General features: G+C 32.3%; 1 long non-coding RNA gene across 1 annotated transcript; it reads left to right on the top strand.

Annotated features, from left to right (window-relative positions):
• Positions 1-7118: 7118 nt before the first annotated feature.
• Positions 7119-7987, top strand: LOC146944307 (uncharacterized). The gene is made up of 2 exons (XR_015025889.1): positions 7119-7421; positions 7612-7987. It is a non-coding gene; the product is annotated as an uncharacterized LOC146944307 (long non-coding RNA).
• Positions 7988-19127: the final 11140 nt, after the last annotated feature.

The following is a 19127-nucleotide window of genomic DNA, read 5'->3' as shown; positions in this document are numbered from 1 at the left end:
TGACCCAACAATAACATGTATGAAAAATGGTAGTTAAATTATTACTTTTTTGCATCAAAAAATATTATCAGTAATTACATAACCTTTACTATTAAAAAAAATAGTAAAAGTAATTTGTATGAAAAGTTAATTATTTTTTTTATCAAATATATCAACTTTTGTTGATCTGACTTTCTCATCTATTTAACTATAGCATTATATTTCCTTCTTTCTCCTAAAATTAAAATAAAAAATGGTCAGAGAGCTATATATTCATGCTCATTCGTGTATCGAATATGAAAATTCTGAAGTCCTTGTTTGCTATCTTTTCTCTTTCCCCCTTCATGCATCCAAATGGAATATCTTTCCCCCTTCATGCATCCAAATGGAATATGCATGTGTAAGTGAATATTGATAAAGAGGCTTTTACTTGGTAAAGAGCATGTTTTTTTGTGTTAAAAGACAAATTAGACAATTTGCTGCAAATATGGATGCATCGGTGGAGAGTATGGGAGAGATTTGTTATGCTCACTAAAAAGGGATTTTAACACACATCACATGTCCATATTTGCTCATATACATGCTATCGCACAATCTATGTTTAGCGCATATCACATGTTTATGTTTTTTTTCCTTTAGTCTTTGTTGTTACTTTTGAATGGAAACAAGGTTGACAAAGGGGGGAATTCTGTAACAAAACTTACGTGCATTTTTCAGTGTTTTTTTTTTTTTTGTGTGGTTTTTAACTTCACTATTCATAATTTCTTCAAATTCATAATTTTACTAAAGTTTGTTATAATCACAAAAAAATTAATTTAAAGAAATCATTAATAGTTAAGACTTAAGAGCTATACCAAAAACACCTTAAGAAATGCACCATATTTTCGTCCAATTCTTTTCAACTTATTCTCTCTAACATAAAATTTCCTTTAGCACTCTTGCAAATAAACCTTGTAATTTGTAATTAAGTCACGAATAGCCCATTGTGATGAGCTCGTTCAACAAATATTTTTTATGTGCTACTTTACATGCCATATTTTCTAAATATAGACGTTATGGGAATGTTTTTTTTTTTTTTGAGCAAATGGGAATGTTTTTCTATCTGTAAATTTATTTAAAAGTATATTTTTAAACGACACTAAATTTATGTTTTTTAAAAGGATTTAATTTGTTTGTATACACTGAAAGCGTATATTTTTATACACATATATTCAATGAAATCACACCACGTAGATATTTGTGAAGATATTTTATTAACTAGCTTATAGAAATGATATTGTGAGATGATTGATTGAAGGGATGTATAAAATAAGTACATGTGTCATATTGGAGTAAGAAACTCATCTTCCTATTTTATTATTAGAGAAATGTTCTTTAAATACATAGGATTGTTCACAAGTACCTCAAACTTCTGAAATTACCTTCGACAACATTTAACTATCGTTGTTGTTGAACGGAAGTTACAAACAATTCACGGAACATAAAAAACATATATGAAAATTGTTACAAATCAAAGGTTAATGTATTCAGAGATTCCCTGCTTTGTACCATTTATGACAATTGTTTCTCTTTCTCTCACCGTGATAATCATAAGGAAAACATTAAGGAACCGTAATATGACAATAACATGATAAACTCTTATCATATCATATGTTTGGTGACCACATGATAAAAAAAATAGTATTGCATTATTTTATCATGTCATCATGCGTTTGGTTTTGACATGATAAAATCTTATAATTAAGTGACAAAATTATCCTTGCGAGACAAATGTACATATTTGAAAGAAAAAAAAACATAATTTTAATTCACATTGAAGAATATTGAATAGTGAAATAATTCATATAATTATTAAAAATATATAATTTTAAAAGCGGTTTTTTATTAATTGTTATTGTATAAAAACTGATTTTAAAGTGAATTCTATTTTATTTTTTTTCCCTAAAAAACTATTTTTTAAGTGAATTCTATTTATTTATTCTATATGAAAATTTTGAAATAAAGAAGGAGTGGGGAGTGTGAGAAGCAAACATGAGAGTGCAATACGTGAACAACATTGTGAATGGTTCATTTTGGTATCTAGAAGCTAACACTCCTTCAAAAAAAATGAAAATTGCTTTTCCCACATAAGAATTTGCTTAAAAACACATGGAGAATTTTTTTTTTCTTCCCCCAACAATAGTTAACTATCGTTCAGTCTTTCCAACGGTAGCTAACTGTCATTCTACACATACAACTTAAAAAAAAAAAAAAAAAAAAATCAAGGTAGTTAACTACCATGGAACATGAAAATTGTTATTGTGGTTGAAATAACATGTGCAGGGTATGTTATTTTCGCCTTACGTGGGAGGCTCTCCTCAAATAGATTAAGACCATCCATCCATGCCTAGAGAATTCTTCAAAAGTATTTTACATGTGTTTTTAAGCAAATTCTTATGTGGGAAAAGCAATTTTCAAAAAAAAAAAAAAAATCTAGAGGCTAACACAAATTCTCAAAGCCTGATAGCAGGAAAAACATAATCAATAAGTAATAGAAGAAAAAATCAAGGAAGATGAAGAAATGACAACGGTGAGTTCGGCATGTGGAATCGGCAGCAGCCAACGAAGATGAAAAAATCAATAACCATGTGTTTCAAAGGCTACTATGACAAAGAAGTTAGTCGAATCGGCAGCAGCCAACGAAGAAGGGTCGGGAGAAAAACGAGTTGTAGAAAAAGTTACAGAGATTGGAGTCGAAGGAGGGATCTTTTTTAGGAATGGAGAATACGCGTGGGATTGATTTATGCTATTAGGTTGCTAACTTAACAAAAAGTAACGATTAAAACATGGTTTGAAATAAAGATTGTGGTAATTATATATAGAACCAAAGTTACGTGGTTTTATATAATTCCCAGTGTTACTACTTACGTGGTAATTATATATAAAATCAAGTTTTTGATGAGAATGGTTAGTGTTTTGACGTTGAAAATAAATGCTTACAACCATTTCATATGGCAAGAAACATTTAGCCCCTTGATTATCTTTACAAACATCTACATGCTGGAAAAAGACTAGGTTTTATTGCTTCATGCAGGAGACCAAATCTTGTGTTATTATCTTGCAAATGGTAGTTTTCTCCCTTTTTTTTTAACATCAAAGGGCTATTGTATTGAAAAAGTATTTCAATTTAAGAATCCTTTTGTTTTTACAAATCTAAAGGCTATAACAGGCTTTCGATCCTTACAAATATGAGTCACTTTTAGTTTTAGTCCCAGCAAAAAAGATTTCTTTATACCCTTGTAATTTTAAAAGAATAAATAAAAAAAGTCCTTAATGAGTTTTCTTATAATAAAAGATTTGTGTTCAATTTTGATGTGGCACGTATTGCTAACCATACACTTTTTAATCGTTAAAATTATAGGCTAAATTACACTGGGGTCCTTTAAGTTTGAGGTTTGTAATAAATTGGTTCTATAAGTTATTTTGATCACACATAAGTCCTTTAAGTTTAAGGTTTATAACAGATTGATCTTTAAGTTATTTTGGTTACACATAAGTCTTTTAAGTTTGTAAACCTTTTCCATTTAGGCCTTATGTTAATCAAAATGATGATGTGGCAGAAGGACTAAATTGAAGGCGTTTACAAACTTAAAGAACTTATGTGTGACCAACATAACTTAAAGGACCAATCTGTTACAAACCTCAAACTTGAAGGACTTATGTGTGACCAAAATAACTTAAAGGACCAATCTGTTACAAACTTCAAACTTAAAGGACCACTAGTGTAATTTAACCAAAATTATAAGTAAAATTAAAAGAGTAAAGAAAAATTAAAATCGAGTTAACAACTCATAAATGTTAGCAAATTTCACAAACAGTTCAAAATATATTATTTAATTTATCAATTAACAGCGGAAGCAATTATTGAACACGTTTATGATTATATACATGTTTGATTTACTGAAATTTAAAGTTCAAGGTCATAGGAATACCTGGATCCATGACAAAAGAGTTTTCCGGCAACAGTGATCTGAAACAAAAGTAAAGTCAGTGGCGGCTGGTTTGGTTCTTCCTCAACCGATACCTTTAAGCCCTAATGCGCTTCAGATAGGGAGAAGAGCGGTTTTGCTATGTACGGTATATTTGAGACCATAGCCTCTTTTATATTGGATGGTCATTAGGCTTTTCCGTTATTCTGTTAATGGACCATCCGGACATCCACCCGATCCTAACCCATATCACTTAAATAATTAATTATTATTTTAATATAAACCTAATAAGCCTTTTTCATTATATGATCACTAATCAATTAAGCCCTTAAAGATAAATAGCTAATATAATTAATATATATATATATATATATATATATATATATATATATATATGCCCACATAATAATTATTGGAATATTATAATTAAATAAATTATAACTAAATATTCCAACAATAAATTCATCAAAGATTCATAAATTCATTCCACAAACTCATTAATTCTTCAAAAATATATTATTTAAGACCCAAAATGTTATCTTCACAAACCTCAAACACATTTCCCTACTTCAATAACTTCGTTTATATATGACTTCAAGAATTATCATTGTGTCCTCTGTGAGAACCAATTTGGTTTGGTCACAATACTTCACACCTAATGTTTCGATGATAAAAAAGCAAAGGAATATCATTTGATGTTTTTGATAGAAAATGAAAATTTTATTGATTGATTGTTGTGTTGGATGTAGGGTAAGACTAGATGAAATCGGATTAAAAATGGCCATATTATATATATATATATATAAGAGAGAGAGAGAGAGAGAGAGAGAGAGAGAGAGAGAGAGAGAGAGAGTTGGGGTAACATCTGTAATAGAAAAGATTGTGAAAAGCATGCTTAGATAGTTTGGACATGTAGAAAGAAAACCTATATATTTTGTAGTAAAGAGAGTAGATCAGATAGAGGATAGTAGGATCCCTAGTAGGCATGGCAACGGGGTGGTCGAGACGGGTTTAAGCATCACCGTTCCGCCCCCGCTTCCATGCATCTGCCCCCGTCCTCAAACCATATTGGGGGTAAAAATCGAACACTCAACCCTGCCCTCAATGGGGACGGGTCTCCCGGCCCCGCCCCCACCCCCATCCACGAAAACTCTAGTTTTTATTAAATAAATATTTAAAAAAATGTATATTTTTTCATTTTTTTCATAGCAACAAAAAACAATAATTATATTAATAATTAAAGATCTAATAAACTTTTTTCAAAAGAGCAAAATATATTTATAATAAACTTGTTTCTAAAGAGTAATAATATATTAAAATAGGTTTGTGCTTATGGAAATAAAATTATAAAATTTAATAAAGTAAATTTCAAAAAGCGGGTGCGGGGTGGGGGTGGATGCAGGGCGGGTATAAGCATCCGCCGCCCCCGCCCCCGTACTAAAAACTCAGATTTCCCCCACACCCGCACCCAGTTAAATATGCTTTTCCCCATTAAATTCAAGGCAAGGGCAGCCAGGTCTGGACGGGGGCGGGTTTTGTTGTCATGTCTAATCCCTAGAGGCAGAAGAAATCTATTAAGAAAGATTTGAAAATTAATGAGTTGGATCAAAATGAAAAATACTTGGGTGACTTTGAGTTTTTGTGTGACTTTAGATACTTTAGTGTAGTTTTTTTTTTTTTGACGTTTACTTTAGTGTAGTTTAGATAAGAGAGAATGGTAGCTAAATAATTAAAATAAATTATTTTGATGAGAGGAAATTATTGGTTAGGAGAGAGATAAAGTCACCAAAGTCACCAAACTCAAAGTCACCCAAGTGAAATCGACTGCCAACACAGAAACAGATTCACGTATCACAATTCCTTGTCAGTAACTGCAGCAAGCAATATGCCGCTTTGAGCCAAACCACAATTTATGAACGCCAACACGATAATGAATTTGTATACCAACCATTTACTGTGAGAAACAACACCAAAATAATGGTCATTTCTCGCCTACCCATCCCAATTCAGTCACAAGACTGAAGCGCATATCAAGAACCTACAACAACCGAAACGAGAGCTCTATAACGTGTGATGAATCCAAATCGAGAGATGAAACCAATTTGACAAACTGATCATAGCTTAAGACGTGAAATTTACTTAGCTGTATGTGTCTAACGATGGTGTGTTGTTACACATTCACTCAATTTTTAAAATAAAAATAGAGAAATTAAAGAAAAATAATAATAATAATAATAATAATAATAATAATAATAATAATAATAATAATAATAATAATAATAATAATAATAATAATATATTTATAGAGACTCAAAACTTATTTAATCCGTAATTTTACATCTAAATATTTCAAAACTCTCTTCTTCGACTTTCTATTAATACTTATAAATTGTATTAGAAAAATATATTTCCAAGTTCTTTAAATATTTCAAAACTCTCTTCTTCGACTTTCCATTAATACTTATAAATTGTATTAGTTTTGACATAATTCCAAGTCCTTTATTTTTGACATAATTCCAAGTCCCACCTACCTAGCTAACATAACACTTGTATACAATACCTCCACGTAGTCTTCCAGGTACAATCAGATAGACATATCTTGTCATCAATGCGCCTACAAATTAATGAACCCAGATCTTAAAGTACTTAAAAAAAACATTTTCTACAACAATAAAAGATAGTGCTTAAAAATGGTAAAAAAAAAAACGGTAATTTATATCCCGTAAAAAAAACGTAATAGTATGTTATAATTCATGATAGATTTTTTAAATAAAATTTGTTAATTAACATTTTTATAACACTCCTTTTATTATATAAACTCTCTTATAGTGGTGAATCTTGTCCATTGTGTAGTTTTGATTTTTGAAAGAATATTGTGTCGGCCATTTTTATTAACCGATAATAGTCACATAAAATATTTATCTAATGATTAAAAATAGATAAAATAAAAAGTGTAAAAGTTATCCTCTGTCGTATATGCCAAATTTTTCAGTAAGGATGGAAGAAGAAAACAACAAAAAAATTGTGGAAGAAAAATAAAAAACATCGATGACCATCAAATATATGTTGATTTTTCTATAGAGATTAATGGATATACACTAACAACCAATCATGACAATTTCTTCAATCTGCCACACATTTTAATAGATATAAAACAAAGATAGTTACATGATTCTTTGCGGTGTTGACAAACTTCAATTGGTTTGTGTAAAATAATTTTACACAGACATATCCATTAATCTACAATTTTATAACCATAACGTCTCTTCCATTTGAAGGGGAGGCATCTCTAACAATCTTTCAAAATCTTTGAAGGACATGTTGCTCATCATCATTAGCTTAGCTGTTGAAGTTGTATCAATAGCCATTTCTTCTGCCTTAACATGTCCTCTTTTAATCTCTGAAACTGCGGCGGCCGCGGCGGTGCCGGCATTTGTTCCTCGACCTATCCAATCTGTGGAGGAATTTTTCCCGGTAAGGCTTTGAACAACATCTCTGAAGTTCACTGCATCAGTTTGCACATAACGTGTTTCAATTTGCACTATCTTAGGACCTAATTCACCACTATTTCTTCCCATCTTGATATATATTAATTTAGAGCTAGGTAGCTTTGATATTTTTTTTCTTGCTTTAATTATAGTGTGATGTTGAGAAATGCATGCAGATTTGTGGGTATTAAATAGAAGATAGGTGCTAGTGGAAAAAGCTCATGCAACTTGATTTGATTTGATGAGAGAGTGAGTTATTAAAGGAAGATTGCAGTCAGAGGAGACTGGTCAGTTGAAATTTCAGGGGTCCAAGTCAAATAGCACGCAACTTGGAATATTTATTATTTTTATTTTTATTTAGAAAAAGAAGAAAAAAAAGGGCAGGAACTGGGAAAGGGATTTTCATTTTCAACACCAAATCTGAAACAAAATAATTGGTTAGTACATATGCTTGGTAGTCTTTCTCACGTGGCATGAAAATTTGGTTCCCTTGGGCTTTGCCTTCTTTTTTCACCAAAAAGAAACATAACAATAATAATTTGGTTCACTCAATATTCAAATATTATGTTTGAATTTGGTACTTATACATGCATGCCTTTGAAACTCTTCATATTTTTTTTAAAATTAAAATTCAAAAAAAATTCAACGTTTTATATACAAGATGTTTAGTAGCCCGATTCCTTTTTTTAAACATAATTATTTTTGTTAAAGAGATTGGATCATCTTAAAAACTAACTCAAAGTTTTAAAATATATGATCGCAATGTGAGATTTAAAACAAACTATAGATAATTTCAATATCCACTCTCACATCTAGCATGATCAGGGACGGATCCAGAAATTTTGGACAGTGTAGGCCACATATACACTCATAATTTGGCCATTCATCTCATGCAATTTCACATTACATTTTTACAATATTCTAGCAAAGAAATGTCTTTCCGTTATTGCATTTCACAAAAGTAATACCAGAGATAACTCTATAAGTAAATATACTAGCGATACATTGTATATTTTTTTTGTCTCAATGAGCTTTATTAAAAGATCGTCAATCCCCCCGATTCTAAAAATTAACGGTTAGAGCATACATCTAAAAAATAGTTTCTAGACTCTCAAAAATAGACTTGTTTTCCTCTTTTTTTTTTTTTTTTTTAAAAAGATGGGGTTATTTCTTGCTTTCTATTTCCACTCACATGTTCTTTGGCTATGTATGAGTTATGATAGTATTGGCTATGTTTTTGTATTTTCTTAAAGCTCACTTCCTGGAGCTGTTTGCCAACATATTCTTTTTTTTTTTTTGAAGGAGTTTGCCAACATATTCTTAAATCCAATTGTATTACGTCATATTAGTAATTGGATAATGCAATTGTTTTATATTGAGGGCTTTGTAATGTACTAACTACTAGGTAGTACTCCCTCCGTCCCGGAATAACTGACCAATTTTTTAAAAAAAAGTGTCCCAAAATAACTGACTCATTTCAATTTTCAATACAACTTTTTGGTTACAAAAAGTTTAGGTGGGTTCGGCTCCGGTCACCACCAGGGTCAGGGCACGCCTCCGAGCCCAAAGGGCACTTATAGAGGTACTTACAGATCACCCACCAACACTGCCCTCACATCGGCAGAGGGAATCGAACATACAACTTTTATCATTTCCAATACAACACTAAATAATACTACTTTTATAATTTCCAATACAATATATTCCACTTTCCCCTTCATTTATACACTTTTCTTAATCTGTGTGAAAAACCAAAGTAGGTCAATTATACCGGAACGGAGGGAGTAGTATTTTAAAACCACTGCTACACACAGTCACAAACACTACCACACCCCAAACATGTAGTATTTTCAAATAAAAAATTCTAAATTAAGTGAGGGCCACGGCCCACATAGTGGAACACGTGGGTCCGTATGTGTTCAATTTTTACATAAACTTTTTTAATTTGACTTTAATATCATATTAAATGAGCTCAAAAAGTGAGGGTGTTCAACAGGGCCGTTCCTGCGAATATGGAGGCTCGGTTCTAGAAGTGAAACGAGGTCCGTAATAAAATAAAAGATGTATTTTTTTTTAAAAGAACAATGTTCTATTTAAATTTTTTAAAAGATAAATACAAGGAGTCGTATATATGCGGTACACCCAAAGGTGAAAATCACTACCGTATACATGAGGAACATCAATTCTAATATCCTATCTGATTTTTAGTGAGGGGTAGTGGGCTATAAAATTTTTTTTTAGACACATACCCTAGGGAGGCCCGGTTCTATAGAACTTCTTGCACCCCCTAGGGTCCGGCCCTGGTGTTCAAACATATTTATACATCTAATAATCCATAAGTCTGAATAATGTTAGACTTTTAACAAACTACAAACAACTTCAATAATTTTATCTACTTTGATAATCCTTAACATTTGCTCTTGTTTTTTTTTTCCGTTGGGCAACAACATAAGAACACATGTTCTTGCTTAGGATTATATAAAGTAGATATATTGTTCAAAAAAAAAAGTGGGTATTCCTTAAAAAAAAGATGGATATATGTAATTAATAATTATTTGAAACATAATGATAATTGATTTTATCTAAAAAATGAGATTTTTTTAGGAAAAAAATCCAATTTACATTTATTTTTTCAATAGAACAATTACGCTATCTACAAAAATAAATAAAATAAATAAATAATTTAAAATGTAAAATATATCAAGTTTTAACACTTGAATTATGTGAATTGAGTTAACAAGTTGAACTAAATTGCTAAAAAACTTAAATCAAGTTGATTTCGTACTAAAAAATTATCCATGTCGATTCCTGTCAAGTGAAATTTTCGACTTTAAACTCTTTCTAGATCCCCACTAACAGCTAATACCTAAACTTGAGTCAAAAGAAAAGCTAATACCTAATCATATGCATGACAATTAAGTTTTGTTATTTTATGATATTCGGTTTGAATTCGTGAATGAAGGAAGATCTAGAAGCTCATTCTTGTACTGCTCTCAAGATAGAATATGGGTTATTAATCTTTTTTTGACAGGAATGTTATTAAACTATAATAATAGTTAAACTAAACTAATCAATCATAGTATGCTCTTTCAGTCAAAAGAATCACATATGTTTTTGTCTTGACGAATAATAGAACGACATTTCTACACCCAAAAATTCAAGTCATCGAATAATAAAATAACGTCTGTCAAAAGACAATAAAAGAATAACGAATTAATTAATTTATAAGTATACAAATGTTAATGTTATGTTAAATCTAGTGGAAGGCATTGGTCTCCAATAATATGGCAAAAGTATGGTTTGAACTTTGAATGAATCTATATTAGATACATTAATTCCACATAACAGATTACGGAAGCATACAAGTTTATCCAAAAATATATATTGTGTATCAATCAATAATGGTGGATACTATTAAGTCTTTTTATATATATATATATATATATATATATATATATATATATATATATATATATATATATATATATAAAAGAGGGCAAAGCCCAAAGAAAAAGAAAACTAAGAAATTAAACGGACGTTTCTAGGCATGTGAGCTCCAAAAATATCATCAAACAAAAGATTCTAAAGTTTACTAGGAGGAGTCTCTAGAATATGAAAATCTAGAAAATTCATCGAAGTGCTGAAATTAACAAGCCAACTATGCACTTATGTTGCCTTCACGCCAAGTATGGTAACCCAAACTCAAAAGCTTTCGGATACACCTAACCAAAGTAGGAGTCGTTCCACTAAAATTGCAATTTTCATAATCATGTCGATCAAGATCTTTGAGTCATTCTCCACTATAAGATGAGTGGTGTTCCCCCTCCACGCCATGTCCAAACCTAGGTACATTCCCCACATTTCAGCATGAAAACATCGCACATTCCAATCTTCTTGAAGTAGCCCTTGATCTATCTACCATCAGAGTCCCGAAGAAGCTTATAGTTTCCTTTTGATGAGGACTTTTATGCACAAGCTTCGTATTGTCTTCTATCTCTCTAGTAAACTTTTGAATAACTAGTGTTGGATTGCTTGGTCTCTGAAATCCTATTTCAAAAATATATTTGTTTCGCCAATTCCACAAATACCAATATGTTGTCATGAAAGTAGTTTGTCAAGTACAGGATTATCTCCAATCCCTTTTTTATTAAGGTTGTTAAAGATCCACTCCCTACAATCAAAAGAGAAGAAATTAGTTATATAATTAGACGGGACAAGTCTGAGTCATACCTGAGTGGCGTGTACATAATCACAAAGGACATGAATAACTGTTTCATCCTCTCTCACACAACAAGGACAAGTAGGGGAGATACCAACCCCCCACTTGTTACGACGATAATTGGTAAAGGATCCTCTCATGCAGGGACGGAGCCACCTATAATCAAAATGGGGCAGCCGCCACCCTTAACTACATGTAATACTATGTACTTCTATAAGTGATCGCCACCCCTCCCTTGGCAATAAATGAATGCATTTTTTTTTTTTTAGATAAAGAGGGCCAAGGCCCAAAATGAATGCATTACTCACACCTTTTTTATTTTTATAATATACATATATGAATCTAGTAAGCCAATAAATAATATAACTGTAGGACATTGCTTTTTTTTTTTTCTAATGCTATGTATGTTTTAGCTTATGTTAGGAGACAAACTAATAGAGTCGCTCATAATCTTGCTCGAGCGTCTATATTACATGCTAGTCCCAGTATTTTCAATCATCCTCCCTATTGTATTGACTCTATTATTTTAGATGAAATGAAATGAGCTATCTTTCCTTCAAAAAAAATAAATAAATAATATCCCTGACCCTGATGGTGACCGGAGCCGAACCCACCTAAACTTTTTGTAACCAAAAAAAACAATAAAATTCTCCACTGCCAAACACTATCTGTAATTGCAAGTGAATCAAGTCCAATTCCTTTTATGGATAAAACAAATTATTTTGTTCACATAAATATAGCTATAAATTATAATAATCTAATTCTCAAATTTAAAAGGACAAAGCGTGGGTGCAGAGTGATGTTTGTGACCAAACTAGAGTTATTAGTTCTTAGCTTGACTTTAAACTAGACCTTGCACTCGTGCTGCCGCACGGGTCATATTGATAGCAAACAAAATATTCAATTATATTGTTAATTCATAATCTATTTGTGCAAATACAATGTTAAAAATAATAATACAACTTAAAAAAAAGGAACAAATCATGCTGGTACTTTACGAAAAATTTCCTTGTAAACAACATTGTATTTAGGATGATTTGAATGATTCAAAAATTCGCCGCAATTTAAAATATGAGAACCATCTCCACCATATACTAACAAATACAGGTGTTTCATTTGTTGAAACTGACATTAAATATATGGTAGTTTGTCCACAAAGATTAGTTTTCGAATAGTTGTTCGAAACGAATATCTTAATCATTTTGGATACTCGCCGCTATATAGGGAAACATTGAATTATAATTTGAATAATAACTAACTTGAGATCAGTTATGAATTGACTATGGGTAGATGTCGAAAAAATTCCTTTCCAGGAGAAAAAAGGCAAAGTTTATTTGAATGCATTTTGTGCCTTGTAACTGCAATCTTGGCTTAACAGTCACCGCAATTTAAGATATTAGATGCACTGATGGATAAGATAACATGGTTTCTTAGATTATCTTGCAGTGAGTAATTGCATCAGTTCTTGCTTCTTGAAAAATTAGAATATTTGCTATACGTAACAGATATGAAGTTATGATTGATGCGGTAATAATGTCATAAGCAATGAGATTATAATAAGGTACGTTGTTCATAGAAGGTTGCTCGGAATGATAACATAATAGAGATCAGTCAGAAATTTACTATACTAAGATGTCAAATAGCGTCATGTTCAGCATTAAGTGACAAAGTTTAGCAGAAAATATTATATGTACTGTAACTACTATGGTTTAACAGTCACCAAACTTTAAAACATAAGCTGAATTGATCGCATGCATTTTGTAGATACAATGAGTTGCAGTGTAAGGTTTTAATCTGATGCTTTTTTCCAATCTTATAATAGAGTATGTTGCAGAGAAAATATATTGTCAGCTATCGCTTCACAGAGATTTAGGAAATTAGTTATACTTAACGGATACGAAGTGGTGATACCAGTGTAACTAAATGTGGACCTTTCAATACTCGTGCTCTTTTTCTCTTCAGATTCAAGTAACTATAACTGTGTGCACCTTCATTAGAACCTACAAATTAAAAAAAAAAAGTTTAGAACATCAAAAGGTAAGAATTAATAAAAAAGTTCAGAACAATCAAATGGAATATATGAATTAAGTAATAGTAGTTTTAGCATGTTCTACTATAATCACAATGAAACAACTTTTTTATAAGCACAATGAAACAATTGTTCCCCATCTGCAAAATGTGTAGACAAAATTTTATCAAATAAACAATAAAAGATTAACGATCACAACATTCTCATGTCTAGTCCATCTCAAGGAAGTTTGAAAATTGAAAAAACCAAAGAAGACACAATCAAAATAGATAGTTAACTGAATCAGATGCTACAGGAAATTTATTTGCAAAAGAATGAACACCGGATATCACACAACCATGATTAGAGAAACAGATTAGAGAGAACATACATACCTTTTATTAGTTTCTTTCCTACGGACAACATAATTCGAAGTTATTTAATTCCTCAATGATTCAGTTACTCTCAATTTCACAGCAAATCATCTAATACCATAAAAGATAAAGAATCACAGACAAAACAATAGTTGTAACAAATAAAAGCTAAAAAAAAAACTTAAATATAGATGATAGCAGCACAAGAGGCATTAGTCTGTTTTCATAACCGCAACCACCACCTGAATTCTTCAACTTGCAGTGGGAAGGGTGAATTTTGTGTTTGTGATTGTGATTTCTGGTGATGCAATTTCACAAAGGTGGGGTCAGAAATTAGGGTTTTCCAACACTTACTTACATACCTGAATCGAAGAAAAGATCTTATAGGAAGAAACGAAAGTACATCAAGGATGAGATCGCTAGAGAGGATCGAGGGGACTGCCGGCGACGGAGTCATTGTCATGGCGGTGATGGTAATGACGTGATGAAAGTTGACCGCGACGATGGTTTGTTAACGGTGACGACGGTGACTGATAGAAGATTGGCAAGGACACCAAATACTATCGAAGTAGTAAAAATATTGATCCCACGAGGACTGTTTTTAACTTCAATAATTCAACTGCGTTATAGAAATAGGATGTGTAAAGTTTATTTTGGTTTGCCACTAGGCAGTAAATTTGGTTTGATTTTATGAAATCAAATAAGAGAAAATAGATTTGATTAATAAAATATGGAGAGAGATGAGATCAGGTCTGTCGAATCCTCTATGTTTCCCCTAATTGGTTACTGCACCTATTATTACTAATGATTCTCTAGTTTCATGATAGTTAACAAATTAGCCCTAATCAATCCCTTGAGTTAGGATCCTCTTCTTAAACTACAGCCCCTAATTCCTTAGGTGGTCTAATAATCCTTGAAGGTTTTATGAACGTTAACCTAATATCACTAACAAACGATTATCCATTCCTAGACTAACCATGTTTATTAGAACAATTCAATTAGGTCTAAGTCGAAAGCTATGGTCAGTAGTCATTCGTTCTCACTAAATCATGTTTATATTTGATCAGGATATAAAAAGTATTAAGCACAATTGAATTGAATAAAAACTAGAATATCATTAATAACTAATAGAGTTTCACAGCAACATATATCAATTAGGGTTACATAGATTCATCTCTGACCTAATCTCTGAGAGATTTAGCTACTTATAATTGAGTTTACAAATAGCATAATCAATGGAAGAATTAAAACATACATAAACTGGGTTAGAGATGATGAAATCCTCTCCTCTGCAGCCTTCTGGGTGTTAAAATCGCACTTTAGCTCTCCAAAATCGTAATCCCTTTTGTTTGAGACTGACTTCAGCTTAAATAGGCAATTCTGCATGCCTAAAATCGTACCACGATGACATAAATCGTACCACGATTGCTTCATTAAACCCTAATTACCTTCCAAGCCCTTCTTGCAATCGTATCACGATTGGTTGGATCGTACTGACTTCAAGAAATCGTATTGCGATGGTGAAAATCGCAATACGATTGGCAGCTTGCAGTTGTTCCAATTTTCTTGCTTTTAACACCTCCTGGATACTTTATATTGCTTAGAACTCTATCAAAATGTCAAATTTAGTCCTAAAAATTACGTAATGACAACATGTCATCAGTGATGGTTGGTTAGTGATGATTGTTTGGTTACTGCATTGATAGTGTGGATAATGAATGGTGATAGTGAACAGAGAAGTGAGAGAGAGGGAGATGGAACAATGAAAAAAAATGGTGTATTGAAGTTGAAAAAAAAGAGATGACACAGATAAAGTAAAAGAGATAGTTTATTTCGATTTTCATATATAAGCATCAGAATGACTATATCATTGGTTGTCGACATGTTTAAACAATGAACAAATTTTTGGAAAAAAGTTACTGTATGAAGGGAAAAAATGGTTGAAAATCACAAACTTTTGGTTTAGATTACGAAGGAGAAAAAAGGGTTCAAAACCGTTTGGTAAGAAAGGAAAAAGAATTAATTGGTTTTTAGAAAAGGGAGTTTAATGTTGAATATCATGTAGTGGAAGCCAAATGATATCACAAAAACAGTAAGTGGCTTGGTGGTCAAAATGCTTTGAAATAACCAATATGTCATGGGTTCGAATCTTTGGAGAGAAATTTTTTGTGTCCTTCTGCCTTTTTTGAGGGTTTTGAAAAATATTTATGAGATATAAATTAGGTTTTCATATTAGGTTTTGAAAATCGGTAATTGTGAGATATAAATTAGGTTTAGGGTTTTCATATTGTTCGAATCTTTGGAGAGGTCTGCTACTAATGCTATGTCATGTTTTGTTGACTTGCTGTTGTAGAGTTTTTGGGCCATTTTTTCTGCTTCCGGTGTTGTTCTATTGCCGATTCAACTCACGTTTTTCTGGTCTCGGAAGATAATTTCGAAGCCCGCTTTGGTATGAGGCAGCTAGAGTTTGTGTTCTGTTGCAGATGTTCCAATCCATATATTCTGCAGATGTTAAAATCCATATATTATTTTCATGTCCTAATCCATATTTTATGTAAAAACGACAGTTATCAAGAATATAGATTAAAAATGCAACATCTCATGTTCTATTGTATTATGAATGTCATTTTTATCTTGCCAATTTATGATAAAAAGTCTCACTGTGGGATACTTTGAATTTGCTGAGTTTGAAAGGAAATAGGGTGGACTTCATGAGTTTAATTTCTTCATTGTGGGATACTTTTCTTCACCTACTTCATGAAGATGGTGTTTGCATTGATAGTACTTCAAATGTAGTGTTTAAAGAAATTTTCTAAAATGTGTAAACTCGAAAAACTTCAATTACTTTTGATTTTAAATAACATTTGAATATTAAGTTCGAACTATACAATGAATTTTTGCTTTTCCTTACTACATTTGCATTGTATATGACCCGTGCGGTAGCACGGGTGGAAAGTCTAGTTTTTTCATAAATATTTTTCAAAACCCTCAAAAAAGGCAGAAGGACACAAAGGTAATTGTGAGATATAAATAGAAAATAAAGGTTTAGGGTTTTCATATTAGGCATGCATTGTGAACCTTAGTATTATATATTAAGATCACAGGACAAGGTTCACTTGATGATTCAATTACATCATTATGAGTTTGGTGCATTAAAGTGTTCTAATTTTTAGATATTTCAAAAATATCCGAGTTATACACAACATTAACATTTACATAAATAATTATGAAATTTAACATTTGATTGATATAGTAATTCGTCTTGGGTTGATTCTACCGATTTCAGTCTACAAAGCATGTTTTTTCAGCCATGAAGTTTGTGAGAACAAGGCTTCACAATAAAATTTAAGATGATTTTTTTCGCTTGTATTTGACGGTTTATATTGAAAAAGATATTGCAAAGACATTTTTTTTTTTTTTAGCAAAGGCAAAATTAATGCATTTCATTCAAGAACAAAGAGTACAAAGTGGATGGTACACTATAAAAAAGATAGGGGCTAGGATGAGATAAGGAAGCTCTAGCTATGCTATGAGCAACTCTATTTGCTTGCCTCCTAATATACGACACTTTAAAGTCGGTATTTGTAACAAGAGACCTCTACATTGAGAAATAATGTCTCCAACTTCATTGAGGTGAGTGGAGGTAGTCTGAATGGCATCAGCAAGGGTCATACAATCTGTTTCAAGGTGGACAGCTTGAAATCCCAAAGAGGCCGCCAATTTTATCGCCTCCAACAATGCAGTAGCTTCAGCTTCTAAAACAGTCATCGAGGAAGGAAAAAACGCAAATTTTGCCATTAAGAATTGCCCCTCAGAATTTCGGAAACAGATTCCATATCCAACAATTGTATTATTTTGGAAAATTGCAGCGTCAACATTGCATTTTATCACACCGGAAGGCGGTTTGACCCAAGAGATTATGTGGTTCGAATTTTGTACCTGTGGTTTAGCTCTTTGCATACAAGTCCATTCGTGGAGTGTGTCCTTTGCTCGAGTAATAATAACAGTGGCTGGTGTATTGGAAGACTCCCAAAGTTTTGCGTTTCGACTCTTCCAAAGACTCCAGAGTAGCATTACGGCAAGTAGTTGTTGATGGTTTGATAACCTGTCCAGAAAATCAAATAAAAAAGTGATAAAATTGTTAGCTTGGTGTAGGAGCTCCTGGATCAAGTTACCCATACCAATACTCTCCCAACATTCCTTTGCCTTTGTGCATACAAAGAAAAGGTGTATGTGAGATTCGGCAAAGGATTCACAAACAACACAAGAGTCTTCACATGGGATGCCTCTAGTGGTGAGATTATTACGAGTGGGCAAACATTGATGTGCTAAACGCCAAAGAAAGGACCGCACCCTGTGTGGAATTTTGAGACTCCAAATGTTCATCCAAGGAATAATGGCTTGTATAGGAGTAGATGAGTGAAGAAGGTCAATACAAATACGATATGCAGACTTAACCGTATAATTTCCATCAGGTGTTGCTTTCCATATTCTTGTGTCAACCATTGCACGGTGGAAAAGGGGAATGGTAGTCACTGCAGCAGCATCATGATTGTTAAGGACAGAGTATACCATCGTATGGTTCCATGAAAGACAATCTGAATTCATCAGTTGATTGACTGTGAGGTCTTCAAAAATTGGGGGTGGCGGAGTTGAAGGTTTGTGTGAAGGAATGCTACGTATCAAAGGCATAAACCATACATTTATGTTTGAACCATCTCCAATCTTCCATCTATGACCCAAGGTAAGTAAAGATTGAGTGCTCCAAAGACTCCTCCATGTGTAGCTTGGATTATGGCCAAGAGAGGCATCCAAGAAATCCCTTCTAGGGAAGTATTTAGCTTTGAGGACACGAGTAAGTAAGGAGTTTGAGTCGGTGAGGAGTTTCCAACTTTGCTTACCGAGCATTGAGAGATTGAAAGCTTCCATGTCACGAAAGCCTAGACCACCACGACTTTTATGAAGAGTGAGCTTGTCCCATTTCATCCAATTGATGCCGCGACGACCGTTCTTTTTGGACCCCCAATAAAATGAATTCATGATTCTTTCTAGTTCCTCACATAATGAACTAGGAATAAGGAATGCCCCCAT

This window comes from Medicago sativa, chromosome 2 (genome assembly GCF_051527215.1).
Source record: "Medicago sativa cultivar Bolivia chromosome 2, Bolivia_mono, whole genome shotgun sequence".
NCBI classification, from domain to species: domain Eukaryota; kingdom Viridiplantae; phylum Streptophyta; class Magnoliopsida; order Fabales; family Fabaceae; genus Medicago; species Medicago sativa.
Note: the sequence above shows the minus strand (reverse complement) of the source record. Positions and strands in the feature narration are given on the sequence as shown.